General features: G+C 37.8%; 1 protein-coding gene across 7 annotated transcripts in view; it reads right to left on the bottom strand.

Annotated features, from left to right (window-relative positions):
* The window catches only part of zmiz1a (zinc finger, MIZ-type containing 1a), a 194,416-nt gene that overhangs the window by 122,931 nt on the left and 43,569 nt on the right, over window positions 1-27,916 (bottom strand). For 3 of the 7 annotated variants that reach the window (XM_089117100.1, XM_039671980.2, XM_089117102.1), the window contains exon 1: window positions 17,606-17,818. The exons of 2 other annotated variants lie outside the window; for them this stretch is intronic. The gene's annotated coding sequence lies outside the window, so the exon portion shown is untranslated. Of the gene's footprint in view, window positions 1-841; window positions 861-17,605; window positions 17,819-27,916 lie in introns of those variants that run through there. 2 more of the 7 variants (XM_039671982.2, XM_089117101.1) reach the window with 2 other exon arrangements.

The following is a 27,916-nucleotide window of genomic DNA, read 5'->3' as shown; positions in this document are numbered from 1 at the left end:
CTCTGCACTCAATTGGATAGACCTAAAACCAATCAGAGCAACGCAGTAAGTGATAGTCAAGTGATAGTTGTCAACAGAAGTGAACTCCACGCACTCTGGAAAAAGTATTTAAAAGAAAAATAAGTGTTAAAGACCTTTGCAGGTGTTGAAAAAAAAGGATTCGCGGAGTACTTACAAACTCGAAAAACATTTTTGAACGACATAGAAAATGTGAATGTATATAAGTTCTCCGTTTACGATTAGTTCTTGACAATAAAGCCAACAAATCTGCTCGTATTTGTCGGACCTGTCTCAAATTTATAACACGGTTGGAGCGCAACTTGGCTGATTTTAATAAATGGAGATACGACGAAAAAGACCAAGATGAAGAAGCGTGTTCATTTTAGTTTTCAGAGAAAAGAGACCGGGAGCCAAAATTATGTTTTAATGATGCATTATACAAAATGATGAGTAGCATCATCTAATCGTTTATTTTAAAAAACACACCGCTTATAAGGGCTACAGTGACTTCCACTATGGGTTATGGTGTGCGAGTAGAATAACAAGGCGTCAAACATGTTATGAAAATGAATTTTGACAAATAAAAATTTTACATGAAAAAATGTCTATGGAAAATCGCCAATAAAAATAACACTGCTAGATTATCAATAATATCAATGTTTTCGAAAAGAATTATCCAAAACTAACAGATAATTGTGAAGCTGAAAAATCAATGAACAGCAATAAACCGAGGCGCATTCTATGACACATATGAGATTAATCAGATATCCTATATAGACAACATAAATGTCACATTACAACTTGTCTCTGCGCAAAAGGAAGTAAAATCAAGTGAACTTACCCTAAGTTACGTGCAAGTCAGAAAGTTTTACTCCAATTGTGGATCCACTCTTGCCGTAACAATGCTCTAAAACACAAGGCTTACGTTCCAGTCCAAATCCAATTATTTGTGTATCCGATTGGAATCTGATCTAAAATGAATGAGTCCACACTGTTCAGATCCGATTTGTGTGTCCCGTGGAGCTCCATATGCCAAAACAACAACAACAACAAATGCAACATGAGAGGTTTGCAACACAGATATCGTTTTATTTACAACATGACAAAATGTAGCCACCGTGCTGGACTGGACTACTACATCTTCGAACCATAGGCTGGTATGTGCAGGTTTTTCCCATGTTGTCAACTGCCAGTTTTTAAAACATGTGTCCTTTATATTAGCATTTTCTGGTCATCCAGCACTTTGCAACAACACAACCTTGTTTCCTATAAAAACGACGTTTACGTGGCGTGAGAGTCACAGACCACAAAAAAATTCCATCCGAGCAGTCAGACTAAAACGGATTTCCAGGAATGCGGTCTGAATATGATTTCAAACAACATTTGAATGAAGCTTGAAACAGAATTGTAAAAATAAGATTTTTTTGCCAATCACACTTGCTATATGTGATCGAATTTCATTCGGATATGCCCAAAATCAGATTTAAACTGACACTGGCCTAAAGTACAACGATTCCAACAGTGTTCTCATTATAATATTAAGCCTTTATTGGTGCATATACATCTTGCACTTTACTGTATTTTCTGTGCGCCTTCCAATGCACAGTTTCACCAGTCTGGACGGTATGCTCAGAGCCGGGTACGCTGTCCTAACACTAACCAATCAGACCTCAGGTACCGCCCAAAAACGCCGCAATAACCAATCAGAAACAAATATAGGCTATTGTCATAAAATATATTTTTAAAGTCATAACTTTCATGATCAATCGTCACTATCACGTGTACTTGTGCACATCCCTACAAAAAAAAACGTGCACGGGCTAAACTACACTAACGTTAGCTACTTAATTAAATAACTCCAAAGCAAACAAGACTAACAGTAGTTCAATTGCTGCTCTCCTTCTACTCACTTCAGAACTCTTCATTCCTCTCTTCATTAAAGCTCCAGGTGAATGGTTGCCAGATAACACAAAAAAGAAAAATAAGCCCTTAAAAACACAATATATTAAGCAGGCATGGCAAATCTGTACATGGGGAACAAATATAAACAATATAAAAAGTATAACCAATATCCATCAAAAATGCAGGAAATGTCAGAATAATAGGTAAATATAATCAATCTAAAATAGATTTGAATCGAATCGTGACACTCCAAAAGATTCCCATCCCTAGTCAAAAAGACAGCTTTGGCTAACTGAGGGATCACACCAGAGTCTCAGACAGGAAATATCCTGGAATTACTGACAAGTGCACAACACCTGTCTGCTATTCATGGCTGAATGACTTTAAACATCTGAAGTAAGACTATCTGAACACGAACCAACCACTTCCATAAAGTCACAGACGGTCTTTAAAAAGGTAAATAATCAGAGGGTGTTCTGCTATGCATCACTCCGATTGTGGTGACACTATATAATCTGACTCATTATTAGCAAATAATATGTTATTATTGAGTAAATTACAGGAAATTGATATTTATCTTAGCAATAAAGTCAAAATAAGTTATAACACGCCCTCCGGACTTAACAGGGCTGGGCATCGTGTACATAAATATGGCTTTAAGAAGCGAAATCGGCACGGCAGTGATAGAGCACAGCTAATTATCCTCCGAGATGTTTTTGACAGCAATCCCTGAGCCAGTAATGTGTCTTGGCCCTCATCCAGTCAATCTTGTTTATTTGATTTCAGTCACAGTCGACCTAGTGTACAACGAGTACAAGCACAAGTCACTCAGTAAAAACTGAAAACAACACCCCACAAAACAGCAAGTCATTCACAATTTCATATATTTGACCGTGTTAGTCATTATTAGCAGTCACCAATTTATCAAATTGTTTATGAAAGTAGAAGGTACAGGCTTTGTTAAGAGGCCAAACAATTGTGCTCAAATGTTTGTGGCCCTATGCAAACAAATGTCACGACATGCCACAATTTGACCATGATAAATGAGCAAAAATATCTGAATGCAAATTTAGATTTGTAAAAAAGGTAACCATTTAAAATGCAAAAATCAAGTAAGAAATGGCTCTATGAACATCCATGTTGCTACATTGAATAATTCAAAGTCCTAAACAACTTCTACATTTACCAGAGAAACCATAAACGATGAAGCATTTTGATTACTTCGAATGTGACAGTAAATTAAGCTGACAAACTGTATATTTGTCTATAGTGCATTTCATTTTACTTTTATTACCGCGCTAGCAATTTAGCAACAAGAGCGTGAGAGGCCTACCACGTGTTAACCACAACAGAAATGTCTCCGGCTTTTGAAGTCTTTAGTAATGAGCTTATGCAAACATGCAATATTGATCTTTCTGCTCCTCTATTCTGAATGGCTTCTATAATAATTTCATAATCCATTGGGACTTGGGCATCTTGCCAAACATGTGTCATGACTTAATTAGCTATCAGAGAAGAAAAAGACTGCACCTGTGACTGACAGGCCCGAATGCAATCTGTCTGCACTGTCTTTCACTGAACAATACTTTGTGGGAAAACTGAATAAACAAAATGTCAGATTCACTTCTGAGATAATTCACGGAAGCATAAGCGAATGATCAAATCCGCGCTCCTTTGAGAGCTGCATCTATCCAGGAGGCAGTTTTAGGGCGTCGATTGCAGTAATGGGATATAATTATTAATCTTCTCCTCAATTGTCATGACCAATTTGTAGAACAGTTAACTGTTAACCTACCAAAATACAGACTGATACTCTCAAAAATGAACTGAATTCTAATAAGGAAAACAAACTGGATGAGATCAGGACGATATCCAAATTCTTAACCAAAAGTCCAAGAGCACTGGAGATGTTTTGCCAAGGACACATTCATCACCATGCACATAAAGTCTTCCACACTTGTGACAGCTTACTGACTTCCTCCAACATCAATATTTTCCAGAAGAGTTTTCAGCTTGAGTTGTTACTCTGTCAGACAGGCAACTGTGAGAGATTTTCAGCCGTTTCTCCTCCCTCATACTACAAAAGTGGATCTGCCCATCAGAACACATCCAGTAACCTCGAGCCCTCCCGCAGTAAAAACATATTAAAGTACATAAAAGCATCTTTCTCTTTGGTAATGTCAACTTGGGATCAAAACTTACCCAATTTACGATCCGCCTTTTAAGACGGTTCAGGGAGCAAACGCATAAGTATTGATGCACATATCAAACATCATCAATATTATTTATACATTAAGGCTATACCCATAACTGGACGATATTCAAATTATATACGATTTAATATATATATATATATATATATATATATAAATACATATAAATGAAAACTAAAATACTAGAAACTAATTTAGCTACTAATTAAAAAAAAAAAATAGTGTTATTACATTTTTTGTGTTTTAAAAGAATACCAAGTGAGTGTTGGATGATAGCAGAGGACATGAACATGCCGATTTCCAATAGAGATCAACTAAAAATAAAACATTGAAAAATTCCCAATTCATCTTACAGTTCTAATTGAGATTAAACCTGATACATTTCCTTTTAGTTCATGAATCCCTCTTACTTTTCAATACTTTTTGTAACTTTACACAAGCTGATCAATTGCAATAAACACAATCCTGCCCTACATTTTGTTTTCTCAAAAGTATCCCGTTTCACTCACAAATACATCACATTACAGAAGTAAAATAGGTTATGAACAGCATTTTACTGTAACTTCAAGCAGGACACACTTTTGACGTCAGCAGCTGCACCCAACAGTTGACATTAGCTGTTTGAGTGTATCAACATACAACAGACACTTATTCATTCATTCCTTCATTCAAATCTAAATCCATGTTCATAACACCCCTATCTCGAACAACAACAAAAAACATCATTTCAGCTGACAATTCTGTCTTTATGGAAACAAGACATCTTTAAAAAAAAAAAAAAAACATGACTTCCTTGCTGCCTCTGCGAACAAGTAACAGAATAAAGAAGATCCGTAGTTCTCTTATCCTGTTTAGTGTGTATGTGTGGTGACAGTACATCAGCTCAGAGTGACAAATGCCTGCCGCCCGCCACGCATGATGCCAGCCACCAGTGGCAGAGGGGAGTGCAGAGGAGCACGGAGATGTGCATCAGACAACAAGTCAAGCTGATCTTGCTGATCTTCAGGACATGACGCACTCCGTCATGTTTCTGTCAGCCGCAACCAGTTTTGCTAGTAAGTGACACTTTGAGTTTGACAATCCTCATCTAATGATTTTAACTCTGTCTGACCCAAAGCCAAAACAGTTCGCAAGTTTTAAAATATTCGTCGATCTTGTAGTAGCATCTGAAACGCCTCAAACAGATCTATCTGCAATGTAATGGGAGAACTTTTTTAGCACATTATTCCACTCGGATTCAAAACCAGGTCTTGAAAATCTTGTTTAATGTCTTAAAACAAAAGAACACAACCAACTTTCACGTATTCTAACAAAAACTGAATGATATCTTTACTCAAGATTAGCGTGGGGCAAACAAACAAACAAAAAAAACCCATCTTACATTTGCTCAGGAGAACAACTCCCCCTTCCTTAATTCAATAAAAAGGCTTTTAGCCATCATAATGATTTACAAAGTGACGAGTCAAACAGATTTACAGCGACAGCCTGAAAGGAACCCAACACAAATACAATTACCATTCACGTGACTGCCACCGCCAACCCCCTCCACTCGCGGGAGGCCAAGAACGGGAAACACGCTAGTACAGACGCAGACCCTGAGCACTCTCAATTCACCCCTTTAAAAGAAGCCACCACCAAACAGGGTGGAGAGAAAGGCTGCCATTGTGGAAGTCACTTAAAGTGACAGACACTTGGAATGGTGGTTTGCTACAAGCCAGCCACGATCATTATTCAATATCAGATGAGCTGGCGAACCATAGCCAGAGGGCAGTGACGTGTGGTAATTCTTTAGACACCAGCTGGAGCTAACAACACGGGGTACACCGCCTCATTATTAGGGTCAATTCTAGACAAAACACTGTTGTTCTTCTTTCTAAATAAACCACTTTTATTTTAATAGAGACAAAAAGCACAATCGACCTTGATGACATGACACAAATTGTATTTGGGACTACACTGCTCTTCATAAAAACACTGAAATCACAGAACACATTTTTGGCCATTTCATAACAACAGACTATCAGAGAAGGCAGAGAAAAAAATATTAATTTCTAACAAATAGCCACAACAGACCATTTCCGATTATTGCAATGTGATAAAAGGATATTTTAACAAAACAACACATAACAACACAATAAAAAGTAAGCAACCAATGACAAATATAATGTATTTTTTGTTATTTTTAGATTTGCACTTCTTGGGTGCTAAAAAAATTGCAAATGCAGAAGAATCTAGTTACAATACAATCGATTTAGATAGCCTACAGCATGTCACATTGCAAGGGGGCACTGCTTAAAATGTCAATGAGCAAAATATAATGTACACCTATAGCTGAATCGTTTAATTTTCACTTACAAAAATACAAATAATAAATCAATAACATTTAAATTGAATTAATTTATATTTAATTAAAGGCACAGCATACAAGTTTCGCCACTTACGTTTTATCAACGTTACTGTGGCATGAAGCAGGACGGGGCCAAGAGCTGCAGTCGGCCGCTGCCGCTCCTTTCATTTTGTTGTTTATGCATAATTCACAAGTTATGATTTGTTGAAATTTAAAAAATGTGATGATACCAGCATTTACCTTTAGCATCTTGAACACTGTTTTAGGGATTAGGGATCAGCTGATAGATGCCTGCTTTCAAACGCTTACGTGTATATAAGCGCTCGGTAAAGAAGACATGTTTGAAGAAGTGTTAAATGATCATTGTAGCCAATCAGAGACATGTTGAGCGCAGGAATACAATGGCCAATCAGAGACATACATGTTGACCGCGTGAACACAATGGCCAATCGGAGACATACATGTTGACCGCGGGAACACAATGGTCAACCAGAGTTTTTTAAGAATCCATTCAACAGCGCTCAAAATGCTAGAGGGAAATGCGGGTATCGTAAAATTTTTTACATTTTGAAGTCCGTTATGACAACGCCAGGGCATGATACAAACATGTTACTCAAGGTAAATCAAGAAAACAAGAGATTCAAACAGCAAGACTAACCATGAAACATTGATTTGTTTTTTGTCGATAAAGGTATCAAAACAGTTATAAAACACAGTATATTAAAGCCTCTTTGGTGTTTCCATAGTTTCTATGGAAGTAAAACTGGTAATCAAGGGTAAAGCGGATATGACGTCATTGGCAAGCGACACAATGACACGAGACTACACTGGTTATAATAGCCGAGTTCTCTGGACTTAAAAATTGTTGGAAACATTTGGGATAATGCAAGTACACAAGTCAACAAAATATACAACACTGTTTTTATCTTACATATTTAAATAAAAATGTCATTCTTAATTAAATAAACTAAATAAATGATCAATCTCAGACACAGTATTTCCTTCCATTTTTCAATAAAGAATGAAGAGATGGATGAAGAGAAATACAAAATAGGCCAACCTGTTAAATAAATAAGCATGTACATTGCGGCTCTTTGTTAGTACAACTTGTGATCTAATTAATGATACTGCGGCACATAAGCAGTGGCCCCTGTGCACATGTTCAACTGCCATTACACTTCCCACCTGCCCACTAATAAACAAGCTGCTTCGCCTTCTGCGGTTGTCGACGGCTGTGGTGTGACGCAGGTTTGAGGTTTGCGCTCTCTTCCTTGAAAACAAACCTATATGAATGTTTGTGTGGGTGTTGGCAACAATCTGGGTGGGAATTCTCTAGCAAAGGAACCCCCTCAGGGCACTCCAGATTGAGTTTCCTCTGTTCCTGTGTCCCAGAGTCAAAAGAATTCCAGAGAAAATTAGACAGCCATGTGCACGAAGAAGGCTGCTTTTGAGAGCTCGAACAGGGTAAGGCACAGCAAGCCAACCTCAATAACACTCAGTGATATTGATTAGATGCTCAAGATGTCCTGAAAAAGGTACTTTGCTTTCCTATGTGATGGTGACGGGGGGGGGGGCTGGGAAAGATCTGCATGTTATTCCCGGTCTGCTGTTTCTCTTCTGAGGGCCGCCGTGAAAATTTGAGCTGGCATGTGCCATCCGTCCCTGGTGACTACTTACTGCAGATGCGGAGCTCTCAGAGGCGTCCTCGGAGGACACGCACCCAACGTGCGTCGCGCCACCGGCTCAATCTAGCTAATAAAACAACAATTCACTCTGAAGCTCAACGTCTCACTCAGGGCCGCGGAGGTAGAGAAAACTATGGGGGAATGTAACGGATGCTGTGCCGTCTTTAAGGCATGCCAGATTAATATGCCAGCAGTGGGTTAATGTGCAATTAAAACATTTCATGTGAACACTGTTTGCTTATGCATCAGCAACAAGCTCACTACTGAAAGAGCAGATTAACGATCTCAGCAGCCACTAATGAAACATTGAACGCGTTTAAGAAAACCACTTACTTAGAAGCTCCGTTTCAAAAACTAGCTAGCTGTTTCGCTGCCTACATAGGAAGCTGCCTTCTATGGGAGCATTGTAACAATCATGAAGCTTTATAAGCGACCAATTGGCAGTGTTGTTATTGGCAACTGAACAAAAACAAAAAACATTAAATTATTTTTGGTAACTGAAATAAATAAAATATAAGAATTTTATGAAAAAATTAAACAAAAAGAAATTTAGAAACTTTCCCTTTGGCAACTAACTGAAAAAAGTCTAAGTTGAAGTACTAAAATGGAAAAGAAAATTAAAGCTAAATGGAGATGTTTAAAAGCTAATAAATATGAAAGAGCACACATTTACTTAAACTTAACATTTTAATTGGAAACATAAAAAGCAAATCAAAATATTAAATAAATAATATGATAGTATTTATTTAATACTAAAATAACACAGTTCATTTGAAATCAATATATATAGGTAGCAACTTAACACAAATACAATTACAAGTTTAGGAACTGTGATTTAGGCCGAGTGTCCACCAAAGTGTTTTTCCAGGCGCCAGCCGTATGTTTTCAATGGGAGCGCCGCATTTTTTAAACGCCATGAGCGTACTGAGGCGTTGAGCGTTTTTTTGCGCTGAAGCGCCCATAGATTTTTACTGGTCGCCGAGAGTAGAAAAATGTTCAACTTTGGATAAAACGCAGCGCTCATCACTGTCACTTTTTACCCAGCCATCCAATCACAGTGGAGGAGGGGCAGGACTAAACCACACTGTCACAACATTCTTTCTGTACAACGACATCAACCAGCAGAGCTAACCGAACAAAACGGATGAAAAATATTTTTTTAGTATGAAACAAAATATCTACGAAACTGTGCTGCAAATATTCTGTATAATAGCAACGAAACGTCTCAACGGAAAAAAAACGCTGTGCTGCTGCCAGAACGCTCTCAAGCGTTCAAAGCACGGCGTCTTCAGCAGAGCGTCTGGCGTTTTCGCTTTGGTGGACACACGGCCTTAAACACTGTTTAAAGCCTTGTGTAAAACACACTAGGCTAAAAATTATAATTGTTTCATCATTATCCTTAATGTCATTACAAACTGAAAGGCTTTTTTCTGTGGAACACAAAAGTAGATATTTTGAAGAAAGTGTTCTTTTTTTGGTCCATACAAAACAACATTAACTTTCTTTGTGTGGACAAAAAATAAACAGCACTTGCTGTATATATGTATGCATTTTATGTGAACTTCCTTCAAGGTTACAGTTACTCTCCAAAGTCAGCTCACTAGATTTTGAAGCAGGACATTACAGAGCTCTTGTCTAATATAGCAAAACATTTTTGTTTCTTTCCAGCTTTTGTCTTTAAAAAAAACATATTTTAGGACGCACTGAAATGGTACTGCTTTTAAATCACAACACCCAAAAGGCTTACGCTGTTTGTCAACAGTTAATTAAAAAGCACTGAGAGACAATGACAAATACTGTTTGAAGATGATCCCTGGCAAGCCCCACACAGTGTATCATTGCTGTCTCTGGAATACACGATTAGTTTAATCTCATTACAGCAATGATAAATGATCAGTGCAACAATGGCTTCTATTTTCTCAGAAGATGCACACAAGAATGAGGTATGAAATATCAAGGTTTAGTTTGCAATATCGCTAACTCTTATCTCTGACAACTTTATTGTGGTGGTATTCAGATGACACGCAACTTGTAGTTTCAATTTGTTACCGCATACATAAACGCCATAATACTTAGCGCGTGAAAAACACCTAATTGCCTTGGAGCTCTAAGACACTAGCCCACCATTAAATCAACTCGACTTTTTCCTCCATGAGTGCGAAAACCACCACACCAGACCTGCCATTTTACAATATTTGCACTCTGGGGTTTCTAATATGGCTCTTTATCTGAACAGCCCAGGTAGAGATATTAAAAGACATGAGCTCATAAGAGTGTGAAGCAGTCTGGTTCAGAACCGCAGGGGTGAACGAAAGGGGAGGGCACATAGTGGCCACCAAGTGTGTGGCTTATGAAACAGTCATTAAGAGCCAGGGCACACAGCACTTACCTGGGAAGTGGTGCTTGCCATTGCATGCCAATTTGAGCCTGGACATACACACTTACACGGCTCTGGATTTATCATGCTCTATCTGGCGCAGAGTCTGCACTAGCACTCCATGAACGTCTCTCTGTTGCCTACAGCTGTCACCTCATGAGCTCTGCACGGAGGCTGTGATGCATGAAGTGTATTTGTGGAGCAAGAGGTGTGTTCTCAGATGGAATACATTTTCATTGTGAGAGATCTGCCTTGAATGGTTAATAGTGCTAAAGCAGAATGGAAAATTAGAACGATGCCTATGATATGACAAAAAGATTACAGAAAACTGCTTAATTGTGCTGCTGCTGAATTTATAGGCCATAAATTTACTAAAAAGCACAAATTAGCATGAAGCGCAGAACGGTGTGGAAAGTTCTGACCGTGATCAACTGACGAGATACAATATACCAAAGAGCAGCGCAAAACTGCATCTGGTTTAAGACATGCTTTTTGTGTGGTAAATAATGGCGCAAATACCAGTAAATTGAGTCGACTAGCACAAACCTTAGTAAATAGCGTGATTCCTCCCATAAATTTTGCGTCTGAAAGGACGCAGATACTCTGACAAATAAGATACGGTCAGCTGCAAAAATACCTTTTCAGCACAAATTTTTCACTGTGTGTCTTTAGTAAATCCTGACAGAAGTATTTTTTAACATCAATAGAGTTAGTAAATCTGGCCCATGGTGTCAAAAAAAGTACTTTTACCAGAGTTATAAACTTGTAATCCGAATATAATGACTGAATATAAAACAAAGACAATCCATTTTTATTTTCTTATTATTTTCTATTAGTATGACCACTGTCACCTGATTCTCAAATCAGTCAAACGACCCATTAACTCGCCTCTACTAAATCAAAAGCCACTCAAAATATCAGAACTGTGTGTGCATGCTAAATAATGAAATTTGCAAGACTGAATCAGTTTAATTATTGACTGGTTGATCATATTGTTTGCCTAGTTAAAGTTGCATATTCAACCATTGTAATAACATTAAAAACATTGAAAATTAAATATATGAAGAGTTCAGATGCAAAAGCCTCTAAGTGCCATTTGAAATTTTCTTCTAGAATGATCATTTTTATCAAGCTTGTATAATTAAGTTCAGTGATTTCACTTAAATGGTAATGATAATTACCTATTAATTGTTAAGTGAAATTACTGAACTTAAATTTACAAGTTTGATAAAAATCATCATTAAAGAAGAAAATTTCAAATGGCATTTAGATTTGCATCTGAACTCTTCATATTTCAAAAACAGTATTATTGTTATGTACTGTAGTATGTGTGTTAAATAGACCTTGCCAACAGAAATCATCTACTCTATTATTAAAACTAACTTGACAGATTAGCTAATAAACATGAAGAATTCAGCTCATCAGCTTTAATATCAAAGTGGGTGAGGGGGGGGGGGGTCAAATGCATTTTTATCAAATGCATTTTTACTGTTTAATATAAATTCACATTTTTCCTGCGAAACTAAAGGGATTTGACGGATCTACCATGAATTTCCTTCGCCACCGTCCATTTGTCATTTTCTCCTGACATCTTGAAGTTGCCTTTCATTCAGCTTTCATTTAGTCTCACCTTGTGCAAATGTCTAAGCCAAGGTTATGTGTGCGTGTCATTTGGTGCGCGCAGACGCAAATTCTCCTTACCGTAAAAGGCGAATTTGGATGAAAAATAATATTTATCTTTCCTAAGAAAACCTAATTAATTTACTTTGTCAGAAAACATGTATGAATCCCCCAGGCCATGTTGAAAGTAATTGCACATCCCTCTCAGAAACACAGCGATCACTCGCAGGGGCGGAGGCAAATCTCCCACTCGCAGACAAGAGACAGACAGCTCAGACGAGCCGACATGGTCCAAGGTTTCCACATGATGGAATACATGGCGGTATTTCAATACATAAAATGAACACAGATGCATTGGCGTTGTGCAAAGTCTGAATAAATGCATGCATACAGATATGCACTGCTAAAAATGAATATAGAAATTAGAGCCAGACCGATTTATCGGCAGGCCGATATTATCGGCCGATATTAGGCATTTTCCAAACTATCGGTATCGGCAGTTATAATGGCCGATAAATGAATATTTCAAAAATAAAATAAAAATGGACGAAACACGCTTCAACCATGTCATGAGTGTTGGAGTAGTATAGTTTGTCCACCAGAAGGCACTCTACACCATCCCTGTTGGCAACACTGGTGTATAACATGCCACACACTAATTATTATTTTATTTATCAGAACTTTAATATATTTTGAGGTTCCTCTGTTCTTTTGTGACAATAAAAGAAACAAGTTTCTTTTTAAAATGCATTATCATATTATTTTTTGTTAAAACTCATAAATAACTGCAAATAACTAATGTTAGGGAAATCTGTTCATGTTTTGTTGCGCGTTTCGGGGGAAAAAAAAATACAAATATCGTCCGATATATCGGATTTTAAAACCAACAAATATTTGTATCGGTACCGGCCTTCAAAATCCTTTATCGGTCTGGCTCTAATAGAAATATCTATTAACAACTTTTGTACAACCAGTTGCATCCATCGAATGTGGTCAGTGGCATGAAACCGAGCCCTGAGTCTCTACAGACCTTTAGAATCAGTGTACTTAACAACGCAGATATTTGTTTCTCAAAGAGAGATGGATCTCTTTAAAAGAGTAGCAGGACTTAACAGTTTAGCATGGAGAACATGGCTCACTGAATGTACACTAATTTGCCTCAGTCAAAAGAAAACAGGTTGAGGACAATATGTTTGTTTTGCTTAAGCTGGATTTGCACAGCACACAGCGGCAGTCAGACTTCAAAGCACTGCAAGCTTTTATTGGCACCGAAAAACGAAGGTAATTGCTTGTGATCATGCAAAATTGTCAGCGGGGTGGGGACATTTTGTCCTATAGTTCCAAATATCAAGCCCTTGCATTGGGGGGAAAAAAAGTAACAGGGTGTCATTTTTGGTTCAAAGTACTTGCTCTCGTCGACAGAAACGGGATACAGCCATTGTGACATGTTCTGCGTTCATTTTTCAAAGAGCGTCAAATCAAACATGCATGAGCCTGTGACAGTGTGGGCCTGACAGTCCCTATCTGAGGGGTAAAGCACTTAGAATGGCACCAGCTAGCTAATGCTTTGCACATCGCATCCCAGTGCATCCATGGTCACATTGTCAGCTCAAGAGTAAGAGGCAGCCTTCAACAAGCTTTCAACTTATGCAGCCTGGAAGCAGATTCAGTCCCACATGCCACGCTTTTTGCAGATGCATGCAATTAAAATCAAAAGTCTCTCTCCCTCTGCTTCACCGAGGTCACGAACCGCAAGATGAAACAGAACAACGTACCCGTAAGTCTGCAAGAAAATAAGAAGTCATGCACTCCTATTGTCTGAATAATCTGTGGTTCGGAGGCTACATTTCACGCAAAGGTATTAACCCCCATCACCACAGAAACGAAAGTGCATACACAAGTCGAGCAGGCGGTTATCCAGACGTAATGCGAACTATTCAAAAAGGCCATCAGCGTATTAAGCGTAATAAATGATCCACAGTGGAGCATGTGGAGTCAAACAAAGCCTGACTCAGGTTCAAGAGTGGGTGTGTGCGGGTGGTGGCTAGACGACTGTTCAGCTTTATGATGAATGAACGTGGGCCTACTATTTCACAATTTCACCACAATAGTGTGCTAACAGTTAAATGTCAACCTGTCAAAACACCGATTAGTATTTTAGCTGGTTATTGTCTTATTCTGGCTGTAAGCAAGGAGAGGAAATAAAGAAATTAACTATGAAACACTTTTAAAGGTATATTTAACCCAAAAATAAAAATTCTGTTTAAAAAAAAAAAAGTTTCTTTCTTCTGTTGAACATAAAAGAAGATATTTTGAAGAATGTCTGTACCCAAACAGTTGACCGAAGCCATTGACTTCTGAAGTATTTTTTTTTTCTTCCATACTATGGAAGTCACTGCGGCATTCAACTGTTTGGTTACCCACGTTCTTCAAAATATCTTCTTTTATGTTTAACTGAAGAAAGAAACTCGTAGAAGTTTGTAATAACCTGAGGGTGAGTAAATGAAGGCAGAATTAACATTTTGTGGTGAAATATCTCTTTAATGAAGACTACCAATGCCATTTTAACTTATATATTAAGTGTCATCATTCAAAAAAATCTTCAACTCAACAAACTATAAATCTGTGTTTAACTCGAATTAGTTGACTAGAAGTCAGGGAAACAAATAGATCATAGTGTAATGAAATATAATATCAGAATATTGACATTGTAGAGGATTTTTTTATTTTTTAAAAATGTCTTTTATCTTCTCTCAAAAGAAGTTGGCACTAACATGCACAATACTTGGTGTAGCCTATTGCAACTTATAAACAGAACTCTTTCTGTATGGTATTGTGATTTATGACCCAAGTATCATGATAATATTGTATAGCTGGATCACTCGCGATTCCCACCCTTAAATCGTCCAGTGAATTAGGCAAGCTTTTGTCACACATGCCGAGAATTTGAATGTGAAAAGAGATCATCTAGACTATACGCTCCTAAACTGGACAACCTTGAACCCATTTGTTAGGCTAGACACAATAGAGACACAAATGTGCATAAATGCGCAGAGATGTGAGCAATAATAACTAATAAACCTGTTACTGAATAATTTGCGTGTAAAACCTAATGCATTTTTGACAATGTTAAATTGTTAAAATGACATATCTTGTGATTCTCTCCATTTTGGCATGTTGAAAACAACTTTTCAACGATTTTATGGAAGTTTAATCCCACATTAAGCTCAATAAAGCCCTCCGCAATTCCTCTTTAGCCCCGTTGACAGAATGACTTGAGCTCTATCTGTGTCTTTACATGACTGTGGCTAAAACCTCTACCCTTGGTAATGATGATCCTCAACCTGGGGCCCCTGTCTGAAGAAGGGAGGAAAATAAACTCAACTCCTCTCCTCTCCTCTCCTATAGACAAATTCTCCATTCCTGACTCAGAGGACGTCACACTGGTGGGTAAATCTACTGTGTTTTAAAATACACCCCCAGCAGACTCATCAAATTAGACTCCAGTCTTCATTTTTAAACATTTGCAAACAATAACTGTCTTTTACAATATGCCTCGTCCAATAACGTTAACATGAACCAACAAAACAATTCAAAATGAGTGAGCTGAGAGCTACTTTCACCTTTGTTCCAGATGCAATCCACCCTGAAAGTAACTAAGGGGGAAGTTTTTAACATTATCAGCGCTCACACAGCCATGTAAACATTGACTGTGATAGTACAGTAAAGAGGTGACCAAGAAATTGTCATTAAATGTCAACTTTGACTGAAGAACCATCCTAAAAAACTGTCTGCTTCCAACAGCTGTGTCCACTAAAAACTTAACCTATTTTCATAAAAACAATGACAATTTACTGTAAACTCAAATTGTTGCTAGAAAGAATTTCAGCTTCTTGTAGTACTATTGGCAGAAGGCTCCCCTATAAAATATGTATCAATCATAAAGCATGGGCCATGCTAGATCAAAAGCCATCAATAAATAACTTGATTCAACATCATGTAGGAAAATAAAAACTTATTAACCAAAGCTGACAGTTGTAATAATCTCTTAAAATATTCACTACAAAATAGCCCATGGATTACCAGTGGACACTTGGCATGCGTGAACCGTATTATATCTTGCAACCAGTCTTTGGTAGATTACTTCTAAATTTAATCTGCATGGCAACTATTCTACATTGCATGGCTAAACTTGTAACCAGTTGCCATTTTCAGATGAACTAATCAGATCACAAGAATATAAACATGAGCAAAGAGAAACATACTCCTAAACAACACCTTTGGCAACTTATTCTTACATCACATCTTGCACTTATTTGTGATTCAATTTCAGCATCAAGTAGCCTACTATCCTGTACCATTGTGAATCTGAGTGATGTCCAAAACTTTATATTTACAAGCACTTCTCCTGTTTGACTGTAAGATAAATAGCTTTTTGTATTCCTCGTTTGTAAGTCACTTTGAATAAAGCCGTCTGCTAAATTAATATAGTAATCCTTAGATTAAACACTAAATAGACTAGACAATCATTTTTTGAAAACAATATTTGCATTCCACATCAATCTTATTAACGTATCTGTTTTGTAACATTTTAGGGGCACCATCTGTAAACTACTGATCATTTACACATTATTGCGTTTCCTGGTAGGCAATGCAACCCATATGCAATAATAAAATCCATAAGTCAACTGTCATCTAATTATGCATATATATATATATATATAAAACGAAATGGTTTCTAATTGCAAACACTTGGTTTTTCTAATCGGATTACGACATCCAGATCACATAGTCAGTTGGCACCCAGCACTGCTTGTGTCCTCAAAGTCTGATCCATTCAAGCATTCCCCGAATCCAAGATTCGAGCGAAATGTTACAATATCAGCGGTCACAGTACATCAACGCGGTTGTCCTGTTACTACACAACGGCATGAAACATCACATTTCAGCACATGGTTGAAAGCCTTGTTTACTATTGCTTATCAAGACGCTACAATATAATTTCACCTAATCACAAAGACCAGGCGAATTTAAATTACATTTGTGCAACGAAGCCATCCAATTGTGCCCATCATCTACATGCCAACCAACCGTCCACCGCATGACAGTGCCCTCTTCATCTGAACAATGCAACACACCGAAACGATATGCTGAACGGGGTTCTCCAGTTCAGCCAAATTCCGCGTTCCTCTGAACGCCACTGTCCAGGGGGAAAAGGCGCTCAATAGTGCTTTGCTTGGAAAACACAAAGCCAACGTATCGCCAACGCTTCAGTGAGTGCGATTGTTTCCTGCGCAGAAATACATGTGTATACACATCTCAGCGATACTTTAAGTGACTCTATTGTTAGCTGAGGTTGGAGCTAGCGCGGAGGCTACGAATTCATTTCAATGCAAATGCATAAAAAACCTTCCCAGCGAGCAAGGTGTGAAAATGATATGGAAACACAAACACAACTTACTTTTAGGTCCAATCACAGCACGGCGCCTAAAACCTCTTGGATTTGAAGTTACGATCTGTTTTCTCCCCTCACACTTCACAAACACTGAGAGAAAAGCGCACGGCGTTTCGTTAGTGTGACTGTCTGAATCAACTAACGTAGTGCACGGCAAGTTGAAGTGTCAAATTACACGGGCTATTCTATTACCACAGAGCCATGCTTGCTGGTTGCTGACAAAATGTGTCCCAGAGTCGCGTAAAAGCGCTCGCGCCTTTGGAAGACACCAGGCGGCGTGCGCAGATGAACGGACTGGATTCACACGCGAGTGCCAGGTCGTTTGCTGTTTTGAATACTACAGTAGCCTATATCTTTTGGATTTATTTTATTGTCTTTACAGGATATTGATGAAAACGAGTTTAGGTAAGACTAAAGATGCATCAAAAACACATAAGATGTAAAGTGTGATTATTGTTATAATTTCCTATTTTTAAAAGGAGGAGGGCTTTTGTACTTAGTTTTATTAATATCTTGAATTTTAAGTAGATTCTAATTACAACAAATGTGACCATTCTAATTATGAGTAAACATCATATACACAATTGTATACACACACACACACACACACACACACAGGCTCTCTCTCTCTCTCTCTCTCTCTCTCTCTATATATATATATATATATATATATATATATATATATATATATATACATACATATGAAATAACAAACATCAGTTTTTGTATATAATTGTATAATATATAATAATATACTGTACTGTGTGTGTGTGTGTGTGTGTGTGTGTGTGTGCTGTAAACATCATATTACCCTACATAGACATATATTGTAAACATCATATACACAATATACAAAACAAATAATTTTATATATATATATATATATATATATATATATAAAGCATAATGTTGAGTTTTAAGTTGTGATATACTCTTGTTTTTTTTTTCCTTTCTACATAAAAAATTATATTATTTCAAATTAAATTATGTTATGGCTTATTGTGTATAAATGCTTGACAAAAATGTAATAATAATATATAGCTATTATTAAATTACATTGTTGTTGTTTTTTTCAGATATTAATATAAACAGAAGTTATTCTCATAGAAATATCTTCCCTAAACAAACGTGCGTCCATGTGAGTCCTCTTTCTTCCCGCGAACACAAGGAATAGCTCATTCCGTATTTTGCGAGTCGCCGATGGAAAGCTCTGAATAACAAAGACATGTTTGAGAGCAGCAACGCCAGGCTTGGCTGAGTGGTGACGTCAAGGAACAATGACTCTTCCAACAGTGCCGAGACACCGCGCGCATCTATTGGCTCCTCGGCCAATGCTGCACGACTCAACTGACCAGGGGGAGGCCGCGCGACTCGAGCGAGCGTCTAGTAGTGCATCAGAGAGAATCACTCACTGCACACGCTGCGCTACCTCACACCACCAGAACGAAATTCCAGCATGCCTGTCTGTATGACTTATGTCCTAAAATATGGAGATATGCAAATGCCCTGCATGGGTTTTTACAGCTTGTAATTTCTTTCCTCCTGACAGGAGCAAAGCAAAACACTCAATACATGACAAGAAGTATTATTATTTTCAATACAGGCAGATTTGGGGTGCTGAAACCACATAAGTCATATTCCCATTTGTCTGCTACTAAAATAGTTTATAAATCTGCAATGAATCCCTGAAGTGTGTAAATTAGTGTCAAGTAGCCTACAAAGAGCGCTGTTGACACAATCTGCATCACTGTATTCAAATAATGCCATCCCCATGACACCACTATTTAATTTTAAACATTTAAATTCAATATGGTAAAATTATAGTAATAATTTTGATTCAAAACATATTGAATTTTATAAAACAATATGCAGGGTGTGCCCCATTATGTGCAGTTTATTTATTTGTTTGTTTGCATGCTTGCTTGTTTGTTTGCATGATTGCAACTAAATGTTTCAAACCAAATTAAGAGAGATTTAGATGATCCCAGTCCTGTCATCCAACATGATTACAAAACAAATTATAAACCAGATGTGGAAATTTAAATCCTTCCTTTTTTTTGTTCTATAAATCTGTTATATTTTTGCATTATTCTGCTGGATGATGGTGCTCACAGCATGATTTAACACTTATAGCTCATGAATAACTTGGTGTTACAACTCTCCCTGTCAATTAAAAAAAAACGAATTGTTTTGATTCAACTGTGACATACAATATTTCTCAATAGAGCGTTCGATTTATTTTCCCTGGCATCTGTCAATTATTTCCCAACAATCTTTAGTCAGTGCTTTGTTTGGAAGTGTCTTTTGACATCCTTAGCATCTCCACTGCACCACTGTCGACATTAATTCATGGGACCCATTCTCTGAGCACTTCGTCTCAAGGACACTTACTCCTGTACAGTTATCTAAGTTGGCAGGGATAAATCTAGCAGATGACATCACCGGTCACAGGCAGCCATTCATATTTATTTCTGTCCTGTTCTTAGAAGGAGAGTTCATGATTCGCCAAATGACAATTTAAGTGCTGCAGACAATGTCAAAGCACCGTTTTCCTCAATTTCAAATATTGTCCATTAGTTTTCCAATTTCTGTTTTAAAAACACGTCCTTTTCGATCTGGAATGTGTGTTTTTGTTTTGTTTTAAAATCCTCTTATTCCATAAGTTCTTGACTCAAAACACCTCATCCAGGTCTGGCTCTCTGACAAAGTGATTTAACAGATGCTGTTGAATTTGGCGATAGGATGACTGGTGCCTCAGATGGTTTTTTGCCTCAAAGACGGATATCCCCATGTAACATCAGTATCAAAGCATGGCGTTAGTAATGCTGAGTACCTCAGTGTCTATTGTGATATACCTTTTAAGCTGCTTGTAATTTCCTTGTGTTCTGGGCCATTAATCATGTTTTTGTGAAGTCCTTCAAAGATGCCACGGTTCATGCGAACAAAATCACGAGCAGTCAATGAACAGCACACTTCAGTTCAAAGCTGGTTGTTGTAAGAGCTCTTAGTGTTGGTGGATAAGCCCTCCGCTCTTACATTCTGAGACAATATGACCAGGTGGCTGCCAAGAAGATGGATGGACTTTAGGTGGAGTGACTTTAGCTTGACTGAACCTCAGTATAATTTCATACACACACACAGATGCAAGAAATCACGATAGAATTCAGAACGTCTGAGAACGTGTTATGCAAAAAAAATCAAAAATTGAAAATCTCTCTTTCAATTTGTGTCAATTCACACTTGAATTGGAATGACAGGAAGAGAAATTTACTGAATTACAATCAAGTTCTTCCAAAATCAATACATTAAATATGGTAATCCATATTACATTATATTATGTGTGTGTCTATACATCAAAAGTTTGGAATATATATTTAAAATGTATGCCAATAGTTTGGAAATGACTATTTACAATATTTGTTTATGTTTTAAAGAAGTCTCTTATGCATATCAAGCCAGCATTTATTTGATCAAAAATACTGAAAAAAAATGTAATTTTGTGAAATATTATTACAATTCAAAACTTTCTATTTAAATATACTTTCAAATATAAATGATTTATAATGCAAATCTGAATTTTCATCAGCCATTACTCCAGTCTTCACTGTGTCACATGATCCCTCAGAAATCATTCTCTTGCTGATCTATCTAGAGTTCTCAAACTTTTAAACATTCAAAGGTCAACATTAAAACTTTGTCAATTTGCTGAACTACTTCCAATCAAACTGTAATAATATCAAGCATGCTCAATTCGGTTCTGAATGGTGCTAAACCCTGTCAGATGACCTTGCGGTGTCAATATGAGTACATTAATCGCTACTTTCAAATGAAATAAAGAGTATATTTTGCTGCACTCTTCGACCCAAGCTGACGTGAACCGTCTCGCCACCGAGCGCCACAGCTCAGCTAATTCCCTGACAATCACCGGGGAAATGATTGATGCTGCTGGGACTTCATAGCTACATGATGGAAAGAGAGTTTCAGTTCTGCTGACATAAGCTTTCACACACAGACTGAGCATTCACAGATTATTTACAGCTCCTTTACACAGTGCTCTATCACCCTCACAGACCTCCTTAGAGGAAACACAAGCGACTGTGCCAAAGCACCATTAACTGGGTAGGTGTAAAGGATATTACAGAAGTGTAAAACAGACAAAGAGCGGAAATGCAGATCAAGGGCATATATAAACGAGCGCTGCTGAGACGTTACCGCAACGCACAAAGATCAGCCCACACGGAGAAAGGCAGAGGTGCGCAACGTATTTGACAACAAGACACAAGAGAAATCCGTTTAAGTACACTATTGATTCCCTTTAGAGCACAGCCACTGAGAGGAGAGGCGGGAGAGGGAGAGGGGGGGAGTAAAACAGATGCATCTGGTTCTCTGTTTGCAGGAGTGGAGGAGGAACTCACTCCGAGGCTCTCTCTCTCCCCCTCTTTTATTTCTCACAAAAATGTGAGCCCTGGTGGATAAAGCAGACAGCCTGTACCCCATGCTGACTGGCCCGACTGGCTTTGGAGAGGGTAGAGGCAATCAATGTGAGCTCACAATAGAGCGAGAGCATTCAGAGATCTAACTGCTCCCTCAGGCCATGTAGGAAGGAAGAGAAAGGAGGAGAAAGAGGATTGAGAGGAGAGGTAGGGGATGGACATAAAGACTAAGTTAAGGTTTATTTGGAGCCTAATGAAGAGCCAATGGTTTATTTTGCCCTCTTCCACGAACAAGACATACGATGTTTGGACAGGGCAGGCCTTGGTTCGATCGCTGGAATGCTTACAGTATTTTCAACCCTCAAAGTTTACAGCCGCCACACACACTGTTTTTTTTTTTTTTAATTTAGCCAGTTTATGATAGACATGTGTGTGGGGCTGTGTGTTGAGAGTAAAGTTCACGGTCATATTCGGTTTGATTGTTATTTATGCCCATTGGATGACATGAGAGGTAAATTACGAGGCAGCAAAATTCCCTCTTGATTCAATGCAGGACATATTCTGAAAAAAAATGTATATCTGACCTCCCTGACCTCCAAACAAAAATATAAAATGAATAAAAATGCAATGTCTGCTCAAACCGCACAGTTAAGGAACATAAACAACAGAAGATGTTTTCTGTTCTTCAAGATGGCAATAATCAAATGATAGTGCTGGCGAACTAAACAATTTTACATTGATCCACGTAACCTTTTTAAGCCTATTGATTGTCGGTTCTCAAATAAGACATTCTCTAATCTCTCAGATACACCACATCTATGAGCGGCTTTTTGATATTGAAAGCTTTTCTAACAGCCTTTGACATACACTTCAAATCTGTCAGGATTTCAGAATCACTTTCAGTTGCGTCAGAAGATAACATACAGATATTAAAAACTCATTGCCAACAGTTTTCAAAATACAGTTAGATTTTTGAGAAGTAAACAGAGAAGTAAAAATAGAAGGGAGTTAGTGTTAATGTTCTTTGCATATTGCAAAAACACAGCATCACTTACATCATGCACTTACATATGAGTGCATAAGGACTTTTATTTTCTGCGTAAAACACAGCCCAGGCTGCATTGCGGGGAAAAAGCCTCCTTCTTGGGAAATAAATGAAGCCCTTGTCTAAGAATGACCAGCATTTTCTCAGAGCCTTTAGATGTGTATCGTATTACTGGGGAACTGGCATGAGCAGACAGGTTGAGACTGAGAAATACCTTCCTGTACATGACATCATGTAGAGAACTTAAGAGGGCAAGGGCTTTAGTTTAAGCATGCAGTATCTGTATTTGTGATTCATAAGGGAAATGAGAGGAGGGCCACAGGCTATGTATACATGCTACTTTGATTTTGGATTTCAATCGCTCTCTCTTTGTGGTCACTGAGGCAGGGTGACACTTCTCTCTGTTTGGCTGGATAAAACAAATGTTTGAAGCAATAGATCTCACTCTTTTTCTAACAGTTTTATTCTCTCTTTAACATTTGAATAAAATGGCCATGAATATTTGAATAAATTGAACTGTGATACTTTCAAAGAACTGCTAAAGTGCTTTTCCCTTTCATCATATCATATTTGGACACCAAGTAAGCCAGTCTGCCACTGATTCAGAAGAGGGTGCATGATGTCCCTGATCACAATAAATTGTACAAAAAGTTTGAACAAAATGTACAACTGAAGAATTGGCTACCTTTTAATGCATGAGTGTGTATTTGAATTACAGATTTCTCAGGCGCTTTGGTACATTTCTCGAATCATCCTCAACATTTGCAAAACAGTAAGTGCATTTCTCAAAACAATTTGTACAAATAGCAAAACACCATGGATTTCTTGCTAGAGCCAGTCTCTTGCTCAAAATCCTTAGTTCATCTCTCAAAAGTAAATATCTGTGTCAATGAACATGTCAGTGCCATCAGAATGTCAATAAAGTAATTTTGTCAATATAACAGTGTACACTGGAGGGATGTTCTGATGTAAAGGCTAAAGTTTTGATGATAATATTGTAAATTGTAGGTTACACCTTAGCGTATGTGGAGTTTGATTGCAAGAGACTGGACAAGATTCACATACGCTTTTACTGTTTGTACTGTTATTTGTTGACAGACCATGCGACACAGAAAGGAAAAGACAGCACTGAATAACACAAAGAAAAAAAGTCTAATGGAAATGGACAGAAATATACTTGACATATTATGACAACTTGTGACTTATCCTATGAACTAATGCCTAAATGTTTTGTGGGGTGAGACTATTCAACAGAGACCCATTATAATACATTTTGATCAACATGAAATAAGCAATTGATAGTGTAACAGCAATCATTTGCATGGATGTACCAATGCATTTGCAACTTGTGCAAAGAAATGACAAACTGCTTTTTTGATGTGCACAAATGACACAATGATGCGAAGATTGAACAGATAATTTTGAGAATTTCAATTCTGATCTGAGAAATGGACCAAAGCGACTGTAATTTACAAAAAAATGTAATTTATCCACACTAATTCAAAGATGACAAATTAAGAGTTCAAGTGAATTTATTAAATATGAATAGATTGATGGATGGATGGATGGATGGATGGATGGATGGATGGATGGATGGATGGATGGATGGATGGATGGATGGATGGATGGATGGATGGATGGATGGATGGATGGATGGATGGATGGATGGATGGATGGATGGATGGATGGATGGATGGATGGATGGATGGATGGATAGATGGATAGATAGATAGATAGATAGATAGATAGATAGATAGATAGATAGATAGATAGATAGATAGATAGATAGATAGATAGATAGATAGATAGATAGATAGATAGATAGATAGATAGATAGATAGAAAGTTTAAGGTGGCGACTTATTTGTACAGTGCAGATGTCTGTTTTACGATGATAAAACAAAAGCGATAACCTTCAGACAGAAGTCCCAGACTTGGTCTTGTGAGTCCAGGCATGTTTCACAAGCACAACAAGTGGGCGCTTCAATTGGGCAATTAGAAGACGAGTGGCATGAAAACATGCTAATGAAGTTAATCCTTCAAAGGAGTGATGGCTCTCAGGCACTGATGACAGGGATGCTAATGCCTCCCACTGACTAGGTTGGGGGAGAGAAGCTGCACAAAAGACTGTTCTGCAGTCTTCGAGATTGTGTCATTGTGTGGGTTGAAATTAACTTGCACTCAATTCCCAATGAGGGTGGTCTTCCCTCCGTACACGGCTCGACATAAAAAAGGGAACTGCCAAACGGATCCCACGCAAGCCGTAATAGATAAGTTGTGTAAGGCGCAAGAGATATGACATGGTTTAAATATATTAGCTCCGTACCATTGTTCCGTTTTGATTTTCTCCTGAAGAATACGTCTGGGTGCTAATTCATTCGTTATGACTGACCTGGAATTTCTAGGATGAGCCATTATATCATCATGTACTCTTAAGTGTTATTCCTAAAGCACTAGTTATCTGGCCAAATGGTACAGCTGTGGCTTGTGATTCCTTTATAAAGTATCTGTGACTCTTTCTGTAGCTAAACATGATGCAGCGGTTACACATTGATTAAACTGATTCCTCATACATGTAAATGAAATGATTAGGCCTCAAGTGCTGTTTAAATTGAATAATGTTATCATTAATAGTTAAAGCTTGCATCTAATGCTGAGTCAATGGTGCTGAGAGCTTGCCATTCTCATTAAGTCCATCCTAATTAACATTTTCTCTTTACCATTACATGTTCTCCTGACAGTTTCACCCCTGTAGTCTTTAAATCTGCCTCCAGGGCAATGCCATGTGGAATGTGCCATTGATACTACAGAAAAGACTGACATCTGCTGGCTGAGTGTCAGTAAAATAAGCAGGTTGAGGGTTAGAAGAGAAAACACAGCTACAGATTTATGCTTGTGAGATTCAGTTGATGTTCAGTGTTTTTAAAGGAAGGTCATGTACCTGGAGAAAGCTCTTAACAGTCCCATTCATCTTACAGCTGTTCGGCTGGTGCAGGACCTGGAGGAGTAAGTTCAAAATTGGAAATCTGTCATCTTTGCTCAGGGGACCACATAACTGTTTGAGCCAATAACCTGAGTCTTAGATGACATGTGACTTGTCACTTTGGAGATGCATGACAATTATGTCATGACAATGCTGATTGGCTGATTGAATCAAAAGAATGTGCACAGAATTATCTTTACTATTATCACGGGCTGTGACACAAAAGGCAGAAGACAGACATTGTTAACAATTGAAAACATGTCTACTTCACACTTGTAAGAGCCCTAAAATCGGGTGCTGGTAAATCAATCTGTTAGGAAATATTTCAAATAAATGCAGCTTGCAAAAAATATTTTGGTTAGTCATTTGAGAAGAGACGTTAGTAATAAACAGCTAATGTTGAAAAATCGTCAATAAAGAAATGTCAGTTAATGGTATAGTTCACCCAAAAATGAACATTTTGTTATTACCTACCCTCAAGTTGTTCCAAACATTCTGTCTTCTGTTGAATACAAAAGAAAGTTGGTAACCAGACAGTTGATGGCACCCACTGACTCCCATAGAAATACTATATGGAAGTCAATGGGTTCCAACTGTCCCTTAAGTATAAATTATCACCTGTTTGCTTTAATTCTTAAAGCATATTTGTGTTTAGGAGACAATAGGCAAAATTATGTCTAGGTCATTTTAAAGCAACTGCTTTTTCCACTATTCCCATGACAAAAAAGTTAGTTATTCTATAGCACCATGTCAGATGCATGTAGAAAACATCTACAATGTCATTTAATAACTCTCTTTGCTTCTCTAGCCAACAACATTAATAATAATAATACTCTTTGTCAACTGGGTCAATAGAAAGAGCATATGTGATATGCCATGTTTATTCCTCATCATCGTTATGTATATAAATCTCATAGACCTTATTCAGAGCAGCGCCATGACAGGTATAAAAGTGAGGCTGTGAGGGATAGACTTACCGTGTTTGCAATGGCATCCGCTGTAAAAAGCTGAATAAAGCTCCTAGATTACTTACAATTTTCCACAGCTTACATTGCTGGGAGTTTTTTGTCAACTGAAATTTCTGTTTCATGAGCAGAACAATCCGAAAACACATTAAATAACAGTACAGCCCATTGAAGAGATCCATGTCTATCCCTCACAGCCTCGCTTTCATTCTCATTAAAAATCAAAGATGGCGCTGCCGTGAATAAGGCGTATTAATACTGTGAACAAATCTGTTGAACAATTCAATGTCACTGACTAAATCACAAATACATTAGGTGTCTTTGACTTAAAGTGGCGATTCACAGACCAATCAGTGTATGACGTCAAAGTACAGAGAGCGATTCAAAAGCATACGGAGAATTGCAGTACTTTGACGTCATACAGTACACAGATCGGTCTGTGCAGCGCCATTTCAAGTCCAATTCCCTTGTTTAGTTCCTGTATGAATCAAAGGTTTTAAAGAATTGGTTATAAATGTTTAGTCCCACCTAACCTCATTCAGATGACTATTTGCACAATTAAATCTTTGATTTGCATCATTGCCAATGAAAAGTGTGGCTTTTTGTCCTCTTCCTTACTATCCTTCTCTCACAAGCCTATCAATTTATTGTTATTGTTGGCAGTTGAGCTGAAGCTTCTGTATTGATTTCTCACGCCGAGAGAAGATAAGGTGGGGAATCGAGATGGATTCCATATCTATTATCTAATGGAATTCCTCCTCTTAGAGAGGCTATGGATTTTCTGCCATTGAACCTCTGCAAAAAGAAAGAGAGGGACAGAGTGGCCCCCACAGCCCAGAATAAGTCCCTCCTGAATGGATTAATGTGTTCGCCACAATGCATCTGAGAAAAG

This window comes from Pimephales promelas, chromosome 11 (assembly GCF_988280905.1).
Source record: "Pimephales promelas chromosome 11, fPimPro1.hap1.1, whole genome shotgun sequence".
Taxonomy (NCBI): domain Eukaryota; kingdom Metazoa; phylum Chordata; class Actinopteri; order Cypriniformes; family Leuciscidae; genus Pimephales; species Pimephales promelas.
This window is presented reverse-complemented; position numbering and strand designations above follow the sequence as displayed.